Here is a 24,963-nt window from a genome sequence, read left to right on the forward strand (position 1 = left end):
GTCCAAACAAATTTATATACTGTATATGTAATAATTGTGTAAAGAAGAACATTAATGTATTCAAACAGAAAACAGAATAATGGATTCTCTGTTGGTTACATAAATTAACTGTGTAGAAATTTACTTATTATTTCCTCTTGCAATATTTAAATCAACAGGTAATTTTTAGATTGTTTTCATTCTTTTATATTTTACTTATTTGATTGATAGTAATTGCAATATTACTATCTTATATTTTATATAATATAAAGTTTATTCAGATGAAAGGTTATATTATCTATTATATTTTTTTCAAATGATAACATTATCATTTTTCTATTGTTCTGTGATTGTCTGATGATAATTTTAAATTTTCATATTATGTATCATTAAGTAGCAAGTATTTTTAAATCCAAAACTTTCAGATCTGCAAGTTAATACTTTTAATCAGTTTCATTATTTTTTTAAAAATATTTTCAAACACCATGAATCTTTAGATAAATAATGGTTTAAAAAATCACTTGTTAAAGATGCAGAAGTAAACCACATATTAATTAATATAATCCAAATATAATTAGAATCGTTTGAAATTAATTCATACAATATAATATTACAAAATGTATGGTGTAAACATGTACTATCTAAAGACAAAATTTACCCAATCATTATAATAATAGATAACTAAACCATCATTATCATTGATATGTCTATTGTCTAATATAATTGATAAGTGAATAAAAGATGATTTTATTGTTAATCTAAGTCTTTTTAAAATTACATTGATTGATGCAAGATGAGTGGAAAAGAAACCAATATGATTTGGAAACTACTACTTTTAGGTTTTATTATTAATTTGCAAATTTGTTTTGCTCTACCAGATGCAGAAGTGTTTAATGATGATAGTTTAGATGAGCTGAATGATTTATACAAGAAATGGTTAACATATTTGTCAAAAGTTCCAGATGCTTCTTGGATGGTTCATGGTTCTTCAAATCCTAAACTTAATTGGCATAATTATAATCAACATCAAGGAAATCGTTATCGTATTCCCACTGTAATTGATGATACTGATGATGAACTATTTCCAACTGGCAGTTTTGATGATAAATTAAAAAGAATTATTCAAAAACTTGAAAAAGTAAGAAATCATTTATTGTCTGAATTTAATATATCTGATATTGATGATGAATTCCCAACAATTATACCACCTGAAACTGAAGAGATAAGTTCAACTCAGAAAATAGTTTCAAGAAGTTCATACACATCTGCTACTAGGACTGTTCCATCAAATCCAACTGTTTCAATAGATCATTATACACAGAGATCCAGTACTTCATCTCCAAGACTTACTTATACACCTAATCCTACTACTTCAACAATTCCATCAAATTCATCTATTGCAAAACATGATTTGAATAAGACAATTGATGCACTTGTAGAATTAATTGATAATATTGTAAATGATTTATCTAAACTTAATTTCTCAAAATTTGAAAATGATCTATCAAAATTTAATTTAACAAATTTTGAAAATGTCTTATCAAAATTAAATATAACATTAATTGATAATATAATAACAAAATTGAATGATACAATCATTAATGATATTCTGGGTAATTTGAATTCAACAATTATTGCAAAGATATTATTAGAAATTAATTCAACACTATCAGAAATTGATGTTGAAGCTATTCAGGAATTACTAAACAAATTTAATTTTGAAGAATTTCTTGAAAAAGAATTATTAAAAAGAAGCAAATCAACAAATAGCAGGTGCAATTATGATTTAAACTATTTAATGTACTTAATGTTTAAAACCAACAAAAAAAGAGCAACTGAAAGTAAGTTTATGTATACTTTTAATTCTTTAACTAAATATTAAATTAGCAGTTTTCAATTATAATAATCTGATTCATTGAAATAAATGTGATTTAAATTTTATGATTTTTATGGTATTTATGGTTATTTTTATTATATGTAACAATTTTATATTAAATATAAAAAAATAACTATTTAATTATAAGTTAAAAAATTAAGTTTTGTTTCAGTTCGATTTTTCAAAATTCTTATTTCTAATACACTCACAACAGCTGTAAATGAACGGGTTAACCTGTTAACCCATTCATTTATGGCTGTTGTGAGTGTATTTGCTTATATTATTGGGTTTCGTTGATGTATATTTGTATTTCTTATTTCTAGTTTAAATAAGAATTTTTAATTATGTTACTATAATTACTATATAAACTGCAGGTTGTTGGAAGTAGTTTGTTATGTTACTATATTTAGTTTTGCTAAGTAATATTATTTCTGACAGAAGTTAATAGAAGATTTAGGGAGAAAATTAAGACAAACTGTCAAGAATTGATAACATAATCTAGGGAGAATATAATTAATGTTTGGGAACAAATGGCTTTGTTGTTAATCTGTTGTGTCAGTTTTCTATTCATAAATGTTTAACAGTACAACTACAGAGATTGATGTCACTCAAAAATTACATATAAAGTTTTCAGTGATTTACCCCACTTATTAATCTTTGAGGGGGTTAGATAGTGACTGGCTAAATACCAATGACTTCATTCAGGACTAACAACAAATCAATCAGTAAAAATTTCCAAACAGATCAAGTTTCAAAACATTCTGTTATAAAACTATTTTGTTCAGAGCATTTTTAATTTTATCTTATATTTGTTTGTATTGTTGATTATCCGATGGATCTAAGTCCACGGATGTAATAAGGATGTATATTAAGGACTCAAGTAATGACCAATTACACGTGCACGAATTTGGCGAAACAACAGTAATTTATTCTAACAGTACAATAACCGCGAGATGCTTCCTAACCCTCAAGTTTACACGATACACGACTTAAAACTAACGAAATTTACAATACTCTATATACATATATACATACACATTTTCCTTCTATACAATAATTGCATATATTAGCCTTCGACGAATCACGGTATTATGTTAAGTAAATGCAACACGATCTCGAGTTCCAAGCGTTCCTTTTCTTTACGTTAATTCACAAAACTAATAGTTCTTTCCGATACCTGAACGTAATTTACGTCACCAGAAGTACGTCCCTCGTTGATACTTCTCAATTACACTACGATGGAAACGGATTGTGCTTCCCGACTGAAAGTGGTCGCCCTTTCTAGACTCCTGTTCTCCCGGTCTAACTCCGACGTCCTTGCTGACCCTTCCTCGGCAACCTTCCTCGACGAATCCAAAAGCAGCCAAAAAGTGTCCTCAATCGTGAGAGTCCCTCAATTTATATTTCCCGCTCTCCGGAAGTCCGCTTCACTTATTGTCCCACTCTGGACCAATCAGAAAGCTTCTCACGTATCCTAAGGTGACATCATAAGAAAATTCCACGCGACACGGTACAAACCAAGAAAACCCGATACATACAAAAAGGAAACCGAGAAAATAATTAATAATAATAATAATAACAATAATACATAGTTGCGTAGCACTACAGTATATATGACCCTTTCAATCCTTATCATATAAGTACTGTATCAGTACCATACAAATGTATCATGGCTGTCTCCACTTTCTGTAATGTACTTAAGTTAGAATATAGACAAGACTACAGATAGCATTCTCCACTTCTTTATGTTGTGCTTCCATTCAGTTGAGTATCAAATAATGTTTCTTATAGTGAGGATGATTTGAATGGACTGTACACATTCAAGTGAAACATCTATTATCAAAAATCATTTCAATAAGAGTTACTTTAATTAATAAAATAGTTCAGATAATTATAAATGTACAAGAATATTCTGGTTTATTGCAAAGTAATATTTACTTAAGTGCATGATTACAGTAAGTTCTTTTAAGCAAGGTTTTTGATCATTAATTTTAAAAAATAACAAAAATATTATTTTGAATTTTGGCTTGGATTGTAGAGCAAATGGGAGGTCTTTTGGCTATGGACTGGGATGACAATTGGAATTTTCCATACTTCTGGGCACAGACCTGTCTCAGAAACTGCACTAACAAAGCAGAATGCCCCTCCACTGTAGGGATGTGTTTGAGGAGGGAAGCACTGATCCTAGCTGGACCAAGTGAGTTTGAATGCATAGACCAGAGAATTGCCTGAAGATTGGTGATATGAAAACCACTGTCACTGTTCCACTGATGTTGATTGTTGATGGTGGCTGCAGAGCAAAACTCCAGATTGACCATGTTTATGTATTTGGCATATAGAACAATATTTGCTTCCATTTGTTCTATTGGGGTGGTAATTGTTTCTCCTGATTGCTGATTGGCTGAGTATATGATAGGAGTTGGATTCTGGGATGGGGATTTGGAAGCAATAGATGTGGAGCTTTTGTAAGGGTGGAGGTTGGAAGAAGGGTAAGAGCAGAAACATCCTTACCATTATCATTGCTCTTTGTGGACTAGTTGGTAGGCATTTAGCCATAGTGGGTGTTCCACTAGGACTGTAAGGCAAGTTGTTTGTCTTTTGTCTATTCAGAATGCCTGTTACTTACATGCTTACAGATGGTAGAACCTGGGCATCCACTGGGGGAGGAAAGGAGAATTGTCCAGTGAGTTGATGACTGTGTTGGCCTATTGATTTGCTTTGATGCAGTCCATGAGTTCTGTCTATGTTAGTTGAGACTAGGAGCCTCAGATCTGATTGAGACTTTTGGTGTAGTTGCCTTAATTGGTTCTCTGAAAGATCTGATTAGGACCATTGTGGGTGTCTGGTGTGCAGATGTAAAGATGGAGTGTACAGGGACATGATTGCTTGATAGTGGGTCTCCCTCTCCTCCCAATGTGACTGACTCTAAGAAATCTAGGAACATAGTGAGATGTCCACTGCAGAGGAGCCCTCAGGCCAAAATAGAATGGAGTCCCCCAGTTGAGAGTATAAAAATCTAATCTTGTTATCCAAGGGTGTGTCCTATGCAGTTGGACTAATGGCATTTCAAGAAGCAACTCTTGAAGCTTCTTGTCTTAATTTTCTCATTAAAAAGATGAAAAATAAATAAATAAATAAAGCATTAAGACAAAGATTAATAATTTTTTTTTATATATAAAGTAAATGTATATTTATGAAAGAAGTACAGGTTGGCAGGCCAATTACTTAAATTATAACATTGGATTTCCTATGAAAGTTTGTTAATGCAATTACATCTTAACAAATACCAAATTATGTTGAATGGTCAGTATATAGATATTTCCAAGGGACATTCTTGCCCATATTGTATTATCAATCAGGATTGTATATTAACACATATTTTTGTATCATGCCCAGTCTTACATTTCCTAAATAGAGAGATTTTCTTTGATGGTTTTTTAAAGAATTATTTATATGATAGAAATATGTTGAAGACAATGTTATATAAATTGTTTACTTTTTTTTGTTAGATCTTTCTATTACTGTATTTAATTATATTGTTTAAATACAATTAAGAGACCATTATGTGGCTGCTTATTTTATAAATTTTGTTTCATTTTCCCTCTTGTATGGGAATACTTCTACTTGTATCAATAACTAATAAATAAGTAAATAAAATATAAAGTAAATGTTTTATGAATTTTAATATTTTGATTTTTAGTGTTGGATGCAGCAGGTAAATTACCATCTGGATTACTGAGAGGTAGCATACATTGGACAGGTGATTTCAGACAATGTCGAAGTATTGGTATTCCAGAAGAAACGATAGGAAATATGAAATTTGGAAACTTTAAGGGAGAATACTGTTATATTTCATGGAATGTTAAGTTGAACCAGGTAATTTAAAATGTAAATGATAGATTCGAACATACACCTAAGCACTAATTTTCCAGCAGATAAACGTAAACAAACTTACACTTCGAACGTTTTTGGCCACCAATTTATTGACCTTCTTCAGGCTGAAGAAGGCCAATAGATTGGTGGCCAAAAACGTTCGAAGTGTAAGTTTGTTTACGTTTATTTGCTGGAAAATTAGTGCTTAGGTGTATGTTCGAATCTATATATACTAGTGATGTAACGAATATTCGGTTACTACCCGGTATTCGGCCTATTCGGCCTATTTTTGCTATTCTGCCGAATACAGAATATTTAATCACTATTTGGCCAAATACCGAATACCTAAAAACAAGAGTAAGAAATAACAAAAACACAGTAAATTAATCATGTTGGTAACTTATTAATGCTGAACATTAAATTATAATTATTAAAGTTAATAAGAAATAGCATCTAACTCTAGTATTAAATAATAATACAGTCTTTATCTAGCCTGATATCTTATGGCATTGATGGCGTGTAGGTTAGAATGTATCGGGCATTAATGTTATTGTGTAGTTAATTATGTTATATTTGTATTCGCGTATATTTTAATATTTTTTACGATATTTTAAAATGATTTACGAAATGTTTTATTGAAACTTATTGTATTTAATGAAAGAATTATTTATCTATTTCCAGAAGATGAGTAACTAATATATAATTTATTTTATATATAAAGCAATGAATGAGCATTTCTCATTATATACAAAAGATAACATTTGAAATCATGTTAATTTTAAAAGTATTGACAAAAACAATAGCAAGAAAATATCACAAAACTTTACAAATAGAAACCCCCAGTAATATATTTGAACTGTTCCACAACTGGGGAGAAACTAGACCATATGTCCCCACTAAAGTATATCCTTAGGGTACTATTCAGTCTACAAATATGTAGTAAAAACAAAATTTTAGTGCTTAATTAAAGAGTTAAAAAGATCGATTGCAAATAAAATAACTTATAAGTTATAACTTACATCTAAATACCAACAACTGCTGAATCATATTGGTCTATTTACAGCTATTACATAAATTATAAACCAATTTGGCACTAGAGGTAGATGTTAGGCTTCATCTCATATTAACTTTAATAATTATAATTTAATTAATTAATTTAAATAATTTAGACCTACTGGAAGAAAAAATTGTAGTGACAACGGGCCAATAGAGAGCAGGGTGCGCAATCCTTGCCATAATGCGGTTTGCGCGCCAATTTTTGTATGTGTGTTAATCAAGCCGAATAGTTTGGCCGAATATTCGGCCATTTGGCCATGCTCCTGTCCGAATATTCGGTATTCAGCCTGAGGCCCAATATACTATTCATTACATCACTAATATATACTGTTCCAGTTTTTGGAGGAAGATATATTCAGTATAATGTAAATTATATTTTATAATAAAAACATTATTAATGCAAAAATAATTCTAAGTTCCTTAAGATATATACAAAATCAATAGGCTAAACTGCTTTACCAGAGTTTACATTTATTTATAAGTAGCATTTTTGGATAACCAAGCCCATTTTAAATTATTCTGTATCTCATTAGATCATTTCTTCCCTCAGAAGAGGGAGCATTACAAGTTCAAGGAAAAAGCTACAGGATAAGTGAGAGGAGGTTTGGAGATCAGATTTTGGTTAAATAGCTGATTGTCACTACTCATACCATGAGGATATGTTCTCCCTTTCTTTCAAGATTCCTTTTGTTTAAATAAAGTATAATAGTAGTGAAGTGAAGTTTATTAGTCAATTTCTTTTGTTATGTGCTATACTTTATTTATTGATTCACTTAAAAAAATATACTGAATGATTGCTAAGTTTTGTATATGCTTTTGTTTAATATTTCAAAAAGTTTTAATTATATTTGAAAATGTCTTTAATTTTTTAATAAAAAGATAATTTTCAATGTAAATACAGAAATTTAAACTTGCATAAGATATTTTTAAACATTATTATAGTTTTTCAAAATTTATACATACAAATCTATATCATTGTTGTTTATCTGGAAAAAATTTTTCTTGTTTTTTTTTTAGATTGAGGCATTAGCACACAATGGTTACATGCCCAGCCTCAAGTGTGCTCATTTTAGATGGGCTGTATCTGCAACGTAAACAAAAATGAGATTAAAATCTTAAATTATTCATGATAAATTATAAGGATCCAGATCATGTTTAAATTTGGATCCCTCATATCACAATGATGCCTTATCACATAGTCTTCCAACTAACAAATTCTGTTTTTATTTTATTTTAATTGATTTTTAAAAATTATTCTCTCTCAATGATATATTTTGTTTGTTATAATCATTATTATTTAATAAATCATTTTCAAGATGCATTCTGAATATATTTTAAAAAATATATTCTTGTAGTAATAATTCCTATTAAAATTTTGTTCATTGTTCTAATTTTCTTATATACTGTATATATTTTATTCTGATATCTTAAAATACTAATGCATCCAGGAGAGGAGTCAAAGGAGTCCATGTTCTCACCAAGAACTCAAAAACGAAAGCTGATATATTTATTACAAATTATTAAAATTTTTGTTACTCTTTCAGTAATCCAAATGTCTACATCTCCATCAATAAACTTTTTCTCAATTTCTCATTGCTTAAAATCTTATCTTCAAAATACTACAAATCAAAATTAATTAAATGAACTTTATTTGTTTAAAATACATCATATAAAGATTGGTTATTTTAATAAATCATTATTTTTATATATATGTATTCTAGATGACTCAACCTTTATATATGGGAGTCTGTGTTCCTGATTCTTGTACTAGTAAAACATTATTGAACGAAACCAAAGAAATGACAAAATTCTTAAGTAAGTTATTTATAAAAAATTATTATATATTTTGACTTGTTAGTAGTATATTAACTTACTTTAGATAATCAGATCAGCCTGATGATTTCCAAGAAACACTTTATCTCTTAGATAAAATGTTTCTTAGAAAGGTTACTATATTTATCACAATATGTAACATTTGATTGTATTTTATATATTTAATGGATGTATTTATAGTTTTAAGTTTTTTTTTTATTTTTTACCAGTCTTTAAACAGTTTTAGTTAAAAAATTTTAATTTTATACAGAAACAAATATTTTCTAAATATATTTTATGATATAAATAAAGTAAATGTGTTTTTATTTATGATTCAGTCAAAAAATGTCAAAAAAGAAAATATATATATATATATATATATATATGTAAAAATACATGAATAACAGACTAAATTAATAGTGTGGCTTTATTAAGCCTTGTTATTTATTTTTCTTTTTTTTACTTATACTATCTTTCTGTGGTAAAAACTGTACTTCCGGCATCTGTTTACTTAATCACACTGTAGTTAGTTGACCCATGTGGTCTGAACTGTAAGAAAACAAAAGGGGGTGACACCCGATTGGTCAAGGGTTTACTGGCAGAAAAGAGAAGGAGATTGGAACAAAAAGAAGGAAGATTTTTCAGGGAGAGAGGAAAGCAGGATGAGCACGTAACAAAGACAATTATTAAGGAACGAATCCGAGATTTTCTTTATTATTATTGCCAGTCACCCCTTTGAACTTTTTCATTCTGACAATTCCTATATAATTCTTATCAACCTTATCTTGCTCTAGGGCCCTTTTCTTTGTAAATTTAGTTAAACTATAGTTAAGCTAGACGTAAGTTAGAATAAGTCCTTTGTTTTGTCGGTACATGGGGACCAATTGGTGATATTGTTATGAGTGGTCCCAAGTGTCTTTGTATTTTCTTAGTGTGTACAATTGTTTCTTTGGAAACTATTGGTGTTAACTGTAATTAATAAACTTTTTTAAATTTTTATCAAAGCCAAGCAATTCTCTGAATTCTGTTATCTATTACTCGGATAGGAATGATACAATAGGAATGATATTATTTGTTTTTTTTTATTATTAAATTAAGCAGTTTTAAAAAAACTAAATAATTCTTTAAAAATCACTTTACTTTGCATTCAAGATATCTCATATATAAGTAAATAAAACAATTGCCTGCTTTATGTAGCCAATATTTTTAATAAAACAAACATTTCTGATCAAACATATGATTTATTCTCTCACATATGTACAGTATGCGTATTCAGTGATAAGAAAAATTAATCATGACTAATTTTTTAACTTATATTAATTTAATCAGTATTTTTACATAAAATAATAATAGTGCTACTGTAAAATGAACTATTGTTAGAATTAGTATTTAAGATTTTTAAATTTGGAATCTTATATCTAAGATTAACATTAGGTAGAATATAAATTTTAAATCTTTGTATATAATTAACTTTATTTATCTGTTTGGTATTCAACCTTGATAGTAAGATTAAAATTTCAACAGTAGAAATAATTTTGATTAGATAATATGAACATATTACAATATAATATTACTTAATCACTAATACTTTGTTTTTATGTTAAAGATTATATCCCAGTTGTCAAAAAAATAAATAATTATGCCAATGTTACTGAAATAACCTGTCAGAGTAATGAAAGGCATTGGGAACCAAGCCATATTGTGTATTTGTAAGTATATTGTTTATAAAAGAGAAATTAAAAATTTATTTTTGGTATACTGGCACAATGAAGTGGCACTTAATCAACACTGGGCGAGTTTTCCATCTTTATACGCTATTTTACATGTGCATTTCAGGCCTTCGCCCCTCTTCAGCTAACTCGGTTTAAAACACACACCTGTGAACAACATTTAACGGATTGGCATGAGACAAAAAGTGCATGACAATTATTACGGTATCTATAAATACAGTCCTCGTACGACAGTCATAGCAGAACGGTTGTTTTCCTCAGAATCCCAAGCACTAGCATATAGGTAAAATATCTTTTGCAGGGTGGATGAAACAAGGATTGGTTTTACAAAGTTATGCTTAATAACAGTGTTAAAGTAACAAGATATAAAATTGAATAAAATAAGGTAAAACACAGTATAAAAATTTCATTGAGTGTTACAATTCTTCTAGACACATTCTGTAAATTGCCATCCTGACACGGCTATCCAATTCAGCTGTGTCGGGATGGCAGTCCTTGTTTCATCCACCCTGCAAAAGATATTTTACCTGTATGCTAGTGCTTGGGATTTTGAGGAAAACAACCGTTCTGCTATGACTGTCGTACGAGGACTGTATTTATAGATACTGTAATAATTGTTATGCACTTTTTGTCTCATGCCAATCTGTTAAATGTTGTTTGCAGGTGTGTGTTTTAAACTGAGTTAGCTGAAGAGGAGCGAAGGCCCGAAACACACACGTAAAATAGCGTATAAAGATGGAAAACTTGCTCAGTGTTGATTAAGCGCCACTTCATTGTGCCAGTATACCAAATATAAATAACAACACAGTTTCAATTGTACCAAAAATTTATTTAATAATGTTTTAATATAAGATTTTTATATTATAATAGGTGTATACTAGTGATTTTTGCTTTTTTTATTTCCTTGGGAACTATATATGATATCTTAAAAACATATTTGAATGACATTAAAGCTGATTCTGAAAGTGGAAACTCAGATATTGAAAGCAATATTTCTTCAAATACTTCAAATTTCACAAAATATGGAACTGAAAGTGCATCTGCAGTTGCTATAGGTAAAGATGATAATGTTACCAATGATAATGAACCACTTTCAATACAAGAGAAATATTCTGAACACCAAGAGTCATGTATGGTAAAATTTTTATTTTTCTTTTAATTTATATTTTTACACAAATCTAAACTGGCATATTTTTAAACAGTTTTTATTCAGTTTATATTATGTTTTTCTGTGTATACTAATGGTGCAAAAGTATTTAATATTGGAAATAGTAGTGCACAATTAAATTGTCTTCATGGAATCCGGTTTTTTCAGCATGAGCTGGATTATTCTTGGTCATACATATATTTATGCTGTCATGTCTGTAGGTATGTTATAATTTTTAATATTAGAACAATTGAAATTCTTAAACATTTGTTTATAATCATTTATTTTTTAGGTAATATAGTAGATGTTTTAGAAGATATTAATAGTTTTTCCTTTCAAACAATAAGTCAAGCAACATTTTCTGTAGATACTTTTTTTCTGATAAGGTAATACATATATATATATATATATTTTTTTTCAGTTTTATGTAATAAATTGTATAGAAAAATAAACACTTTATAAGATTAATTAGATTAATAGTTGATTCCACATATTTATAATGAAACATTATATTTTTCAGTATTTTATGCAAATACAGTAGAGCATCGTTTATCCAAATCAATTGGGGACTGGGGTTGTTCAGATAACTGATTTTTTTGGATAACTGATTATGTTTGAAAAAATATATTAACCTATCCGATGTTGAAATTTTTCTCCGTTGCGTGTCACTTCATGTTGAATTTTCGTCGATTTTAACCCTGACGATAATTTTTATAATAATAATCGAGGCTATTGTATCATTAAAAATTATTTCTTTATTTTGTACAAACAGAATAAATATATTGAAAAATATAAAAACATAAAAATTATACTTTAGAAGTAAATCTAGTATAAAAACAGTCCGACTGGAAAGCTTTCAGTTAACCAACATTTCGGTTGACCGGTTTTCAGATAAACGATGCTCTATTGTAGTTGAATCAAAATATTGTTTGATTGTAATTAAAGTATCCCTTTCCAATGCTGTCTGGAGAGCTATTTAGCAATTCAAATTCAATCAAATTTAGTATGGTAACATTTCAGGACATATAGGAACCTTTCCATAAAAGAAATAATACTAACCCTCATGTGGTGTTTCCTTAGGGAAAGGATTCCACACAAATGTTTTGTTTAACAATAACAATATTTATCTCATCAATGTTCCATTATACATATACAACTGACTACAAATTGACATATAAAGAAATTCACACATTCATACAAATTGAAATTTGCACATGTATTGACGGGTTCTGTTCAATAGCTCATCTATATTAAGAATACCTAAGAAAGAATCTTTTTTCTACTTTTTGTGTTGTCAACCTCAATGCTTCCTTGATGGTGGTGTCACCTGCCACCACACTCACTATTATGATACTTTTGGTACTGCAAGCAACAAACATTCTATTTGTTCAGGACCCTCAAGAGCTCCTTAGCAATGTAATGGATACTGTTCAATGTGGTCCCCATTCTGAAGGTGTAAAACTTGAAGGCAATAATTAGTGTTCTTAACAGTCAACCATGATTGAGTTTCTATAATGCTTCTCACATGCACATATTGTTTTCAAAGTTAAGAAATTTAATTTGCAACATAGTTTTGATAAATCATACAGATTAAGAACCAGAAAACAAGGTGTCAGATAGTAGGAAATGCACAATTAATCACTTTATTATTGGTGAAATTTTGTTGCAGAAACTGCTGTACACAGCATCTGATATGTGAAGATACTCCATCTGGCATTAAAATTGTTGACTCAAAGCATTGTCATTATTGCAGTTGGGGTACAACAAAAATGTTAAGCAATCTCTCAATATCTTTGGGCAATCACAGATCATATCACAGGCCATTGGGACTAATTTCATTGAATAAGAATGGTTACGAAATAAATGTATAAATGTGATGGTGAATCTATGAAAGACAAGTTCAGTAAAATCTACTGGAAACCATGAGGGTTTTATCTGGCTCAAATCTGACAGTTATGATTATTCACTGTTCCATTGAGGTAAAAATGTATCTTGTCACTCCACAGGATCTTTCATTGTCATGACACATTCACTTCCATTTAGGCAAAGAAAGTCAATGTAAAGATCAGTTGAATTTCCATTTCAACAGCAAGCAACTTCTTGACTAATCTTTTATGAATCCCACTAAACTCCTTTCTCATCACCTTTCTCATCGTCCTGTAGGATATACCATGACACTGTACATGTGCTGCTGGAGCCAGAAACATTTTTGATTGACAGTTCAACAACAGCTGAGGTAACATCTTCTAAAACTAGTGAAGTAATAGGTTTGCATCTTTGATTAGGTTGAATTCTCAGATATCTAGTTTTTTGAATCAAGTGATCATTCTCCTAAGAGCTCATGGAGTCAAAGGTCCTTGGTATAAATTCTTATGACAGCAAAATTCCTAAAATTATTGTTCTTTTCATAAAAAACAAGCTTCACAAGAAATGTAGCCTATATTCAGGTAACATATGCCCATTACGGCTGGCAAGAACAACATTCAACAGGTGTGAGTATGTACAAACTATAAATGCAAACTAATATGTTTAGAAATTTTTAAGAAAAATTTTTTGAAGGTATTCATTTGCATATACAGTATAGTTTGTATTAAAACTAAAAAATATTGAAGATAGTGTAATATTCTGAAAACATTAAGATTTAATAAAACATTTTTGCTCACAAAAATATGCTATTGTTGAATTTTTATTTTTTTTAGAAAGATAAAATGAATCTTTTACTTTAAAGTATAATAATCATTAAATTTATGAATGTTAAATAAAATTTTTTTCATTTTTTAAAATTAATTTTCAGTGGATTTCTTCTGTCATATTTGTTTCTTAAAGAACGCTTTGAAAAACAAACCAATATGAATTGGATTTATTATTATGTTCACCGAATTTGGAGGCAAGATACAATTTTACAAAAATTGTTGTTTATATATAAATATATATGTATAAGCTATATATTCTTAAACTAAAGTTAAACATTTTACAGATTAACACCTGTGTTTGCAATGTTGTTAGGATTTTACTCAACTCTCTGGCTACATTTAGGTTCTGGACCATCTTGGCCAAATGAAACAGATAATGGAAACTGTAAAAAAAACTGGTGGTGGAATATACTTTACATATTGAATTTTGAAGATTCAAATGACATGGTAAGTTTTATTATTATAAATATATAAATAAATATGATATCAAAATGAACTTTTATGAAATAAACAATGTTTTCCTTTTGATTAGTGCATGGGATGGACATGGTACTTAGCAAATGATATGCAATTTTATATCATTAGTCCAATATTTTTATTGCTGTTATGGAAGTTAGTATTTTTATTGTTTTTACTATGAATTCATTTCAAAAGACATATTCTACTAATTAATTTTAATTATTATTTTCAGGTTACCTATTGTAGGAACTACAGTGGTAGGAATTGTAATATTAATATCATGGATAGTGACAGGAGTATTAAGTATTGAGTATGATCTGAGTTCAGTTTTAACATTCAATCAAGATTTGAAAGTAGATCAAGTAATGGACATGCAGGCCAAGTAAGTGAATATATATCATTTTCTATAATATAACTTATATTGTAGACAATGTTATATTGAATTTTTTTTATTCTGATATATAACATTAAAAATATTTTCTACTATATAATTATAGTTTGCCATATTGTAATTATTGTGGTAATATAATATGGTATTTAATTTTTTAGGTTTTTAAATAACTTTCTCATAAAATAAAAATTAATATATATGAAATTTGAACCATAATAGAGTAGCCCTTTGTTATGTCATTCATTCAGACGTATCATGCTCATTTGGTTTGTCTCTCAATATGTGTAATATAACAAATAACTAGTGTATTTATGATATAGAAAAAATATTCTTTTCTAACAACTTTTTATGTTTTTAGTCATGGTTTTAAGACAATACTAATCTTAAAAACTTCACAATGTACTGTATTTTCATATATATAATATCTAATTCATTACAAAAGCATAAATTTATTGAATTTGTTCTGTAATAATTTCTTAAATTTTATAAATCATTTATAAACAAAGTAAATTTAATTGAAAATTAATTTGTTTGTTATATAATCAAAATTATTAAAAAGAAAATTTAAAAAAGAATAAATGGTGAAATAAAACAAATAAAAGCAGAAAAAGTTAAATAAAACAATTAATTTTTATTTAACTTTTTCTGCATTTATTTTGACATTTATTATTATTAATTGATAAATAGAAATGAAGCAATATGAGAAAAATATTGTGTTTGATAGGCATTTGTATCTAGACACATGAAGTTTAGGAGGTTTCCTTTCAATATTTCTGTTTTTTCATTTCCCTTAGATGTTCCCTTTGTTATAGATGTAATTATTAAACAATAATTACATCTATAGCGAAGTGTATTAATTAACAAATGTTTTAATGTTTCAAATGGTAACTTATAAACTGAAAAAAGAGCATGCTTTCAATGGCTGTTCCAAAGATATGGGCTATATGGTGAGATAAGTTATACAAAGGTTTTTATTTTTGTTCTAATAATTTTCTGTGGGTTATGTCTGTGAGAAACTGCAGTCCAGGGGTTAATCCCTACTGACCACTTATTTGTCAACAGTCTGCAAAGACCGCCCACGTTGTCATTTTGGATGGCTTTTTATCGAATGGCGAAGGAAGTGAGCAAGTCAAGTGACAGGAGATAGGTGAAATAAAATAACTAAGCATTTATTAATGTCTGTTCTCAAACTGAGGATGTGAATGATAGCTGTGAAGGATAAGAATTGGATTGATTAGATAAGACAATGCAATACATAGGCAATCTGCCAAAGGGGCATACAGAAGGTCTACAAAGCTAACTCGGTTAAATGCGATTAAATACTAAATATGTATATAAAGGGCCACTCTAGGCTGTCTATTCCCATTGCTGGAGAGAGTGAGTTCACAATTCGCTAACAAAATACCTCTATGAGGAAATGAACAGTATGCATCAATCAGTTCATAGGAATTGTAGTCCTAGACACTTTGGCGAGCTGTATGGAAGTTTGAAGCCATGATCTGTCTTCTACCAGAGTCTTCTCCTTTTGTTGAGCCTGGAAACGAATGTATCACATTGACAAGTATAACTTCCTTTGGATCACCCTGAGCTTCCGGTGGCTTGAGCTTTTATTTGATTGTCATGGGAAAGGGATCATGTGATCATCCATGTTGACAATGACAATACATTTTCTGACACCTATGTGTCAACTTTCCCATCACATTGCTGACAATCGGGGTGACATCCAATCTGAAACTATTTGATAGTTTTTCTATCGGTGGATGTTTACAATCTTGTTATATGTACTGTACAACGCAAAAGGAAAAACACATACACATGTTAACCAATTAAAACGAATTTAATTTTGTGATAGAGCTAGATATATACAAATTCTTTACGGATTCCTGCTGTTCCTTTTACACATTTCCAATTATCCTCAGTGATGTAAAAATGGTAATCCAGGTAGTTAAGTCTCGTTACAACTACTGCCCGACAATGATACTTATCTAACGCGTGCAAATCTTAATCAAACTTAAATCTAATAGAGAGAGGATAGAAAGAAAGGAAAGTAAGAAGGGTCATAGGACAGATGGGTACCCAAATTTTCAGCGATGGTTCTCCACAGTTCCTCATCTCGACTTCCCAAGCTTGTACGTTCTCCTCTTTTAAAAATGGCTTTTTCTTAGGGTTCGCTTCCACGTCTGTTGATCAGATTTTCTTCTCGATCTCTTTCTTAAGGCCCTCTTCTGCAGTGCTCGCTGATTTCCAACTCACGAGCCTTGCTGCCACACGTCCATATCTGTTCGTGTCTGGCCCAAAAATGTCCACTGGAATGTCTTTTTCCCTCCAGTCTCGTCGCCATCTATTGTTTCTCCCCTACCTCCTGGTGGGCTCCAAGTTCTCAGAAGTTCGAGACAAAGGAACAAAGAAAATTGGAAGGAAGGATAAATTTATAGAAATAGAATATAAATTAAACTAAAAAACTATACAAAATAAAAAGGCATACAGCCGCAATCTTTTGAAAAAAATCGCATTCCATTTTTTCTCGGAAATTTGCAGAGTTCACGTCACTGCAGGATTTGTTAATAAATAATTGTTAAACATAAGTTTATTTATTAACATTTGTTAATAAATAATTGTTAACATAAGTTGTCATAATAAGTTTAAACATAACTGTATAAGTTGTTTTGATGCTGATGTCAAAAAAATTTTTTTTGAATACCTTGTGGCCCTACTCATCTTCCTTTTTTGTGCTGTTTTCTATGAAAGCCAGTGTGTTAAGATAAATATGCAGTTTAATGAATAAATAACAGTTAGTTTTCCACTTAAGTTTCTTTCTTCCAAACATTGTAACAATAATAAATAAAAACAAACTGCTTTTTCCACTATTTGGAAAACCATAAACTTGTGATTGTGAACTAACAGCAGAATAATTTCTTTTGACACAGTGAAACATCTTATTTTAAACTTGCATTTTTAAAGCACTAATCATAAAAATGTATAAAAATTGCAAACAACAGCAAAAAACACCATTATAATGAGCGGAAGTGAAACCTCAAAATTCATTCAAAAACAAAAAATGACAATATGAATAGAAATAAGCCTACAGTAATTATTTATGAAAAATTTATTATTTATTACTGGCCAAAGACTGACTTCAACCTCACCCCATGAACATCAAGAGAACTTCAGAACTAATGTGAAATTTAAATTTTGAAGGTACAGTACAGTCAAATTGTTCATAAGTTGAACATTCATATGTAGGGAAGCACCTGTATAATAACTGTATAACGAAACTGTTGCAATCTCTTTTTTATCAAAGAGAAACTGAGTATTTGATTGAACACTGAGCACTTAGATATAACTAATCAAAAGTAGGAATGTTATTTTTAAATAATAGTATATTTTTCTTGTAACAAAATTTTCTGTTTTTTAATTATTTTTCTAATTTATATTAATTGACAAAACCTTTAACTTTGCATTTTACTAACACTTTTTATTGCCATTTTTTATACATTTTGAATTTTTTAAAATTTATTGTTTTTATATTATTTACCTTTGTAGAAAGGATCAATATTTTGATATCATTTATGATAAACCTTATTGCCGAATTGGATCTTACATGGTTGGCATTTTAACAGGCTATGTCTTACTTGTAGCACTTAATCATCGTAAATTTATGAAAAGTGTAAGTTCAGTTTTAAAAATATATGAATAAATATTTATTTTTAATAATAATTAAATTTAAAATTTTAAAGGCATTTTTGGTGATTGGCTGGCTTCTTGCTCTTTTCTTTGGATTAAGTGTAATATTTGGTTTATATCATGCTGACATTGGTATGTCTACTGGTGCAGTCTACAATGCAGTTGCTCGTACCACATGGAGTGTTGCTGTTGCATGGGTTATTTTTGTGTGTCTTATAGGTTATGGAGGTATGGAAAACTAATAAACATTGATTTTATTTATTTTATTTTTTATTTAGAATCATTGATTCATAGATAATGTTTTATAGCTTTAAAATTACATATAAATACAGTGTGATTCTGACTTATTAGTATTCAGTATACAAGAATTCATTATAACCTTTGTTTTTCTTTTTTTTCTTTTTTATCTTCTTGACTTACAGGATGAAATACTTAGCAAGTGAAGATCAATATTTATGAGAACAAAATATTCACTTAAATTAATATGCCTCAATGTCTTCAATTTATTATTATTTTATTTCGTCCACTAGTACGTATCTATTAACAGGACTTATTAAACTGGGTTTTAAGAATACAGCAACTCAGTTTCACAGATTAGAAAATTGTTGTTTTATTTAATTTACCTGGACACATACGTGTTAATATTGTGTTTCAGACTCGTTTGTCCCTCATCAGCAGGTATTTATGTGTTATATTATATACCTGCAGTTATATGACACATTCTACATAAAAATTAAAATATAAAATTTTTTGTACAAAATTTAAATTTACCAACAATAATATAAAATTCTTACAATTTCAGGGCTAATTCTTTCTATTCAGATTTCCACCAAGCAATTAAATTTAAACACTATTAACAATCTTTTTAAACAAATCCCTGTATTAAAACATAAATTATTAGATTAAACATTAACTTTACCACATTTCTAATCTGTGAAACTGAGTTGCTGTATCCTTAAAGCCAGTTTAATAAGTTCTGTTAATAGATACGTACTAGTAGACGAAATAAGAAAAAACTATTCTATTGTTTGAGCTATTCATTCTAAATACAGTTAAACAGTTTAATAAGCTTTATCTCTACATTAAAAATACTTATATCAGTAACTAGGATATTATTAGATAAAATAGGGCAAAATAAAAATGTTTTTTACTTGTATTATACTTATTTATTATCATAGCTAACTTCTTTTTACCATAGAGAATTATGTGATAATTTGCTTATTATTTATTTATTTCTCTCATTTTGTATTACCTGCTTTTATATTGATGGATAATCTAATAAACATTCATTTTATTTAGAATCATTGATTGATAGGTAAATAGATGTTTTATAGCACTTTAATGTTGTTTGGGAAAGGTGAGTAGAATGGCATAATGATTTCAGCTATAAATAATGGAAAGGATCATTCCTATTTGCAAAATTTCAATTTACAAGAGGTTTCAGGAATGAGGTATGTGAATCCAGGTTACACTGTATATCAATAATGAGTAGTACTGCTAAATAAGATTATCTATTATAAATTTGGAGAAATTATATGTGATATTATTTCATTATTTGTTATATAATTTGTGCTTGAAAAATCTCATATCTGAAAATGATGAAATTTAGAATTTAAAGTAAAAATAAATTTAATTTTTGTGTTTAAGAACAAATAATGTAGAAAACTTTCATTCCAGATTACATAGTTGTTGTCAGTTCTACATAACAAAAACCAAAAGAATATATCTAGTGAAACATTTCTTATGAAAAACAAAAGATCTACAAAAAAAAATTTATGAGAAAATAGATAATGATATCATTATTTCCTAAACAAAAATAACACAAAATGTTCACAGAAGGTTGTTTTTATTTATTAGCATTTTTTTAAATGAAGCATTAACAACAATAATAAGTCTTGAGGTTACTAATTTTTCCTCATTAAAACAATGTGCAGTAGAGACATTAAAAAATTACTGTCATAAAATTGTTGAGCTTATTTATCAATTGAATTGCCTATCTTAATGTCTGTTAATTTAATTTTCACACCTTTGATTTTTTTCATTTTCTGTGTTTTATACTAAACAAATCATGAGTTTAGAAGGATATGGTGGACTTGATGGGGTATTTGTAAATCCAATGATCAGACTAATGCTGAGATTATTGCAGAGAAGGTTTCACCAATAAATCAACTCAATAGATAAGAATTTCTTGAGATTTTAAGAACAGAATTAGTAAATTTTGTTTTTAGAAACAGAACAGATCTGCCATATTTGTAGATATTAGTGCAGTAATCATGTCTAGTCTTAAAATGGTAAAATGCAATAGTTGTTAATTTTATGATTTGTCTACTTATTTGTTGGTGAAATAGGTCTAAAGGTTTTTCCAGAATATGACATGGCACTTAAATTTGTAATCAGTCTTGCATTCAAGTCATAACATAGAAAGAAAAAAATAACTTATACAGTGGTTGATTGGTTAATGAACAAATCAGATAACAAACACTTTCTCGAAAGATTTGTATGTTCAGACAACAAACACATGATCGGATAATGAACACCTTACCGAACAAACACAAGAAGAAGCAACGTAAAATAACGAATACCAATTGGTCATCTCTTGTCTTCAGGCAACAATTCAAAACTTTTTGGAGCGCAGGAGACGTTGACATCGACCCTCAACCAGATATACACTGATTGGATAGTATTCATCTGAACTTAACTATCCCTTGTAATTCCAGCCTTTTATTTTTCTGACAGAAACAATTTTTTTATAGTATTTGCAAGACTGTCGGGTGAGCACTTGTTAAGTTTTGCGTCAGTTTTTATTTTCGAAAGGTGAGAGTATAATAGCAAAGGTAGAGAGTGGGCAGAAGATGTTTGATGTTGCTGGACAGCAACATCAGACATCTTCTGCTTGAACAGGTCTACAGTAAACCACAGTTCAATCTTATCTAAAAAAGATACTGTATAATCAAAAAGACTCAAGCAATTAAAGGAGTAACAAAAATTACATCTGAGAAATAAAGAACATTGAAGAGCTCATAATGGAACCTGAAACGGATCTGATGACAGAAGAATGCAAAGAACTCTTGAATGAAGAACACCAAGAAACTCTGCGAGATTTGTTTTCTTCTGAAAAAGAGGATTAATGCTGATATCTGCTATTAAAGATCTTTTGAAAAAGTGGGAGGATGTGAGAACAACAGTCTTAGAATGGCATCCAAATCAGGGTGAGTTTAATAGGCTTGGGATCTCCACAATTACAATGCTATTAATTACTTCTGAAAAATTCTGAAGAAGAGAGAAAAGCAATTGACATTGGAAAGATTCTTTAACCCCCATAAACAGAAAAAGCATGACTAATAAAAATGCAAGATTGTGTATATATGTATTTTTATTATCACATATAAATAAACATAGTTAAGAAAGTATATATATTTTTATTTTTGGAGTCTCCAGAACGAATTAATCAAATTCCCATAGAAACCTATGGTAAATTGATAATCAGTTAATGAACAATTCAGATAGCAAACAAAGTCTTGGAATGGATTATGTTCGTTAACCGATCAGCCACTGTATATAGATTTTAATTAAAAAGTGTAATATAAAAATTTACATAAAAATGAAATGTTTAATGAATTATATTTAATTCAAATCTACTTATATTTTATGATTGTTATTAAAATTTAAAGACTAAACTGTACTTTTAGGTCCAGTCAATACAATTCTGTCTTGGAAAATATGGATACCTTTCAGTCGATTAACTTACTGTGCTTACCTTGTTCATCCAATGATCATCCAATGGTATTATAATTCTCTTCTGAAACCACTCCATTTTGAAACTAATACAATGGTAAATTTTTTTATTTTTAAAGAATATTATTTGAAATGATGTAATGAAATCAAAAATAATTTTCTGAAAATAGAAATATTTGTTAGAAGATTTAAGATATTTTAATTAATTAATTAATTTTTTCATAGGTTGTATGTTATTTTGGATTTTTGCTTTTTGCATATCTGGTTGCATTTATTGCATCCGTGACACTTGAAAGTCCAATGATGGCTCTAGAAAAATTACTCGTACAAAAATTGAAGAAAAGAAAGAACAAACCATAAGAAATTTATATCTATTTCACAGAGAGATATTCCAAAATTTAAGAAGATTCCTTAAATTTTGAAAAATGTATTAATGCTCAATATTGTATATGAAATACTGTAACTGAGATTCCAATGAATTATATCTATTATTTTTTAAATTCTGTGATATTTTAATTTTAAACATGTTTAATATGAATAATGAATGTTAATTAGATTCTAATAGTTTAAACATTATTTTATATATAGAATATTATTCACAAGATTTTTCAAAAGTATTTTTGGAAGAATTTTGCAAAGTTATTCTGTAGCATTTTTAGAAATGTTTAATAAAAAGTTTGTTGACTGTTAAAAGCTACTTTTTATAAAATAAATGCTGAACAATATTTTATTATTAAGTAATTAATTATAAATAAGAAAAAACTTGAACAATTTTTATCTGCATTCATTTTATTATGTAATGGTAATATATACTAGAAGTAGTAGTATATATATGACCGTCTTTGGGATAATTTTGTAAAAGTTTAACACTTTATAACTTTTATCCTAGTATCTCGCTATCTTTTCGCAGGAAAGACGGCCACCAGGGGCTAAAATCGACGAATTTCGCAATAACTGCTAAATCGCCCGACCGTTTCTGAGATATTTTGTATTCCAAAAGCTCGCATACCCATCAAAACCACACCCATTTTTGATGCCCCTTCGGTTATACTTTTCCTCGTGATTTAAACGCGAGTTTCTGAAATATTTTAACATTTTTTCTATGTATAAGAAAACTAATATTTGTTTACAGACTTCGAAAAACAATTCTTAGATTCCAAAAAATATATAAATTAAATAAAACCGATCATTACAGTTTTAATTTTATATAAAATAGAACTAATATTTTATTAATGTTTTAATAATTGTATTTTTTTCTGACTGATGGCGCCATCTGTTGACAAAAATATTAAATATCATTTTTTAAATATTTTAATATGTAATTTTTTTCTTTCAAAATTATGCGTTAAAAAAATAACAAATATCATGAACCGTCACTAATCGGATCATGCTATTTGTTATTTGGTTTTGATCAATTCTTTTATGACATATATTGTGTTCCTTAGTGTTTTTATGTCGCGATGATAATTAAATAATCGACAACTCACTCTTTTTTACTGGAATAAAAACATAACCTTCTTTTATTGAAAATAAAGAACAAAGTTTACAATGATAATATTATTTAAAAATTATACAAAATTATAAATGTATAAATTATATTTTAAAAAATAATGATTAAGTTAAAACTTATTTTAGAAAAAAAGATTAAAAAAATTATAGTTTTTCACATATTTTCGCTAAAACATGAACAAGGGCAAAATGATAATTATCTGATATAAATTTGTTCGACAAATGTTTCTGATTGGCAATGAGTATGCACCAATTAAGTTTATGCTTGAACTCTTCCATAAATTTTTCGGATAATTCTTGATATTTTGAAATAATGTCCCAATCTACATCGTTTACAAGTTCTCTAATAATTTCTTCATGCAATTGTTGATATCTACAAACAAGCTTCATATTGAGGAAATATTTAAAAGTTAATATGAAATTTTGACTCAGTCTTTGATATTGAGACACAAGATCCCAGTTCAGACGATCGTGATATCGAGTCAAAAAGTTTTCTGATAGAAGTTGATAGCGACAAATATCATCCCAATTAATTTGTTGAACATGCTTTTCTATAAAATCGCTGGAGAAGCGTTTGTTTTTCCAAAGTTTACTCCAATTTAATTTATGTTTGTAATCGTTAATAAAATCATTACTAAGATTAGTTTTTTCAGAAATAATATCCCAATCAACTTGATCTTCAAGTGATCTTATTACTTCTTCGCTTAAATCTAATTTGGACAAATCCTTCCAATTAATCCCCGCACCTATTTCGCGAACTAACATTTCTACCTTATTATTATCCATTATAATAAGAAAAACGATCCTTCCTCTTTCAATACTAATATAAAGAATAAATAGTTTTATTGATTGACTTGCTTTATATATTTTTTATGACGCAACTACTCGGTCAATGAACTTAAAAATGATGTAAGCGCAATCGTTTTTTTTTTCACTAATAAACTGGTTTTGTGTTAATGAATTATTAAATTAAACAAGACACAAATTTTCGGGAAAAAAAATGTAATTTATTGTTTTTT

General features: G+C 28.6%; 1 pseudogene; it reads left to right on the top strand.

Annotated features, from left to right (window-relative positions):
• Positions 1-737: 737 nt before the first annotated feature.
• Positions 738-23,128, top strand: LOC136983938 (nose resistant to fluoxetine protein 6-like; annotated as a pseudogene).
• Positions 23,129-24,963: the final 1,835 nt, after the last annotated feature.

The sequence above is a fragment of the Centruroides vittatus genome, unplaced genomic scaffold (assembly GCF_030686945.1).
Source record: "Centruroides vittatus isolate TY-2023 unplaced genomic scaffold, ASM3068694v2 contig_898, whole genome shotgun sequence".
Taxonomy (NCBI): Eukaryota; Metazoa; Arthropoda; class Arachnida; order Scorpiones; family Buthidae; genus Centruroides; species Centruroides vittatus.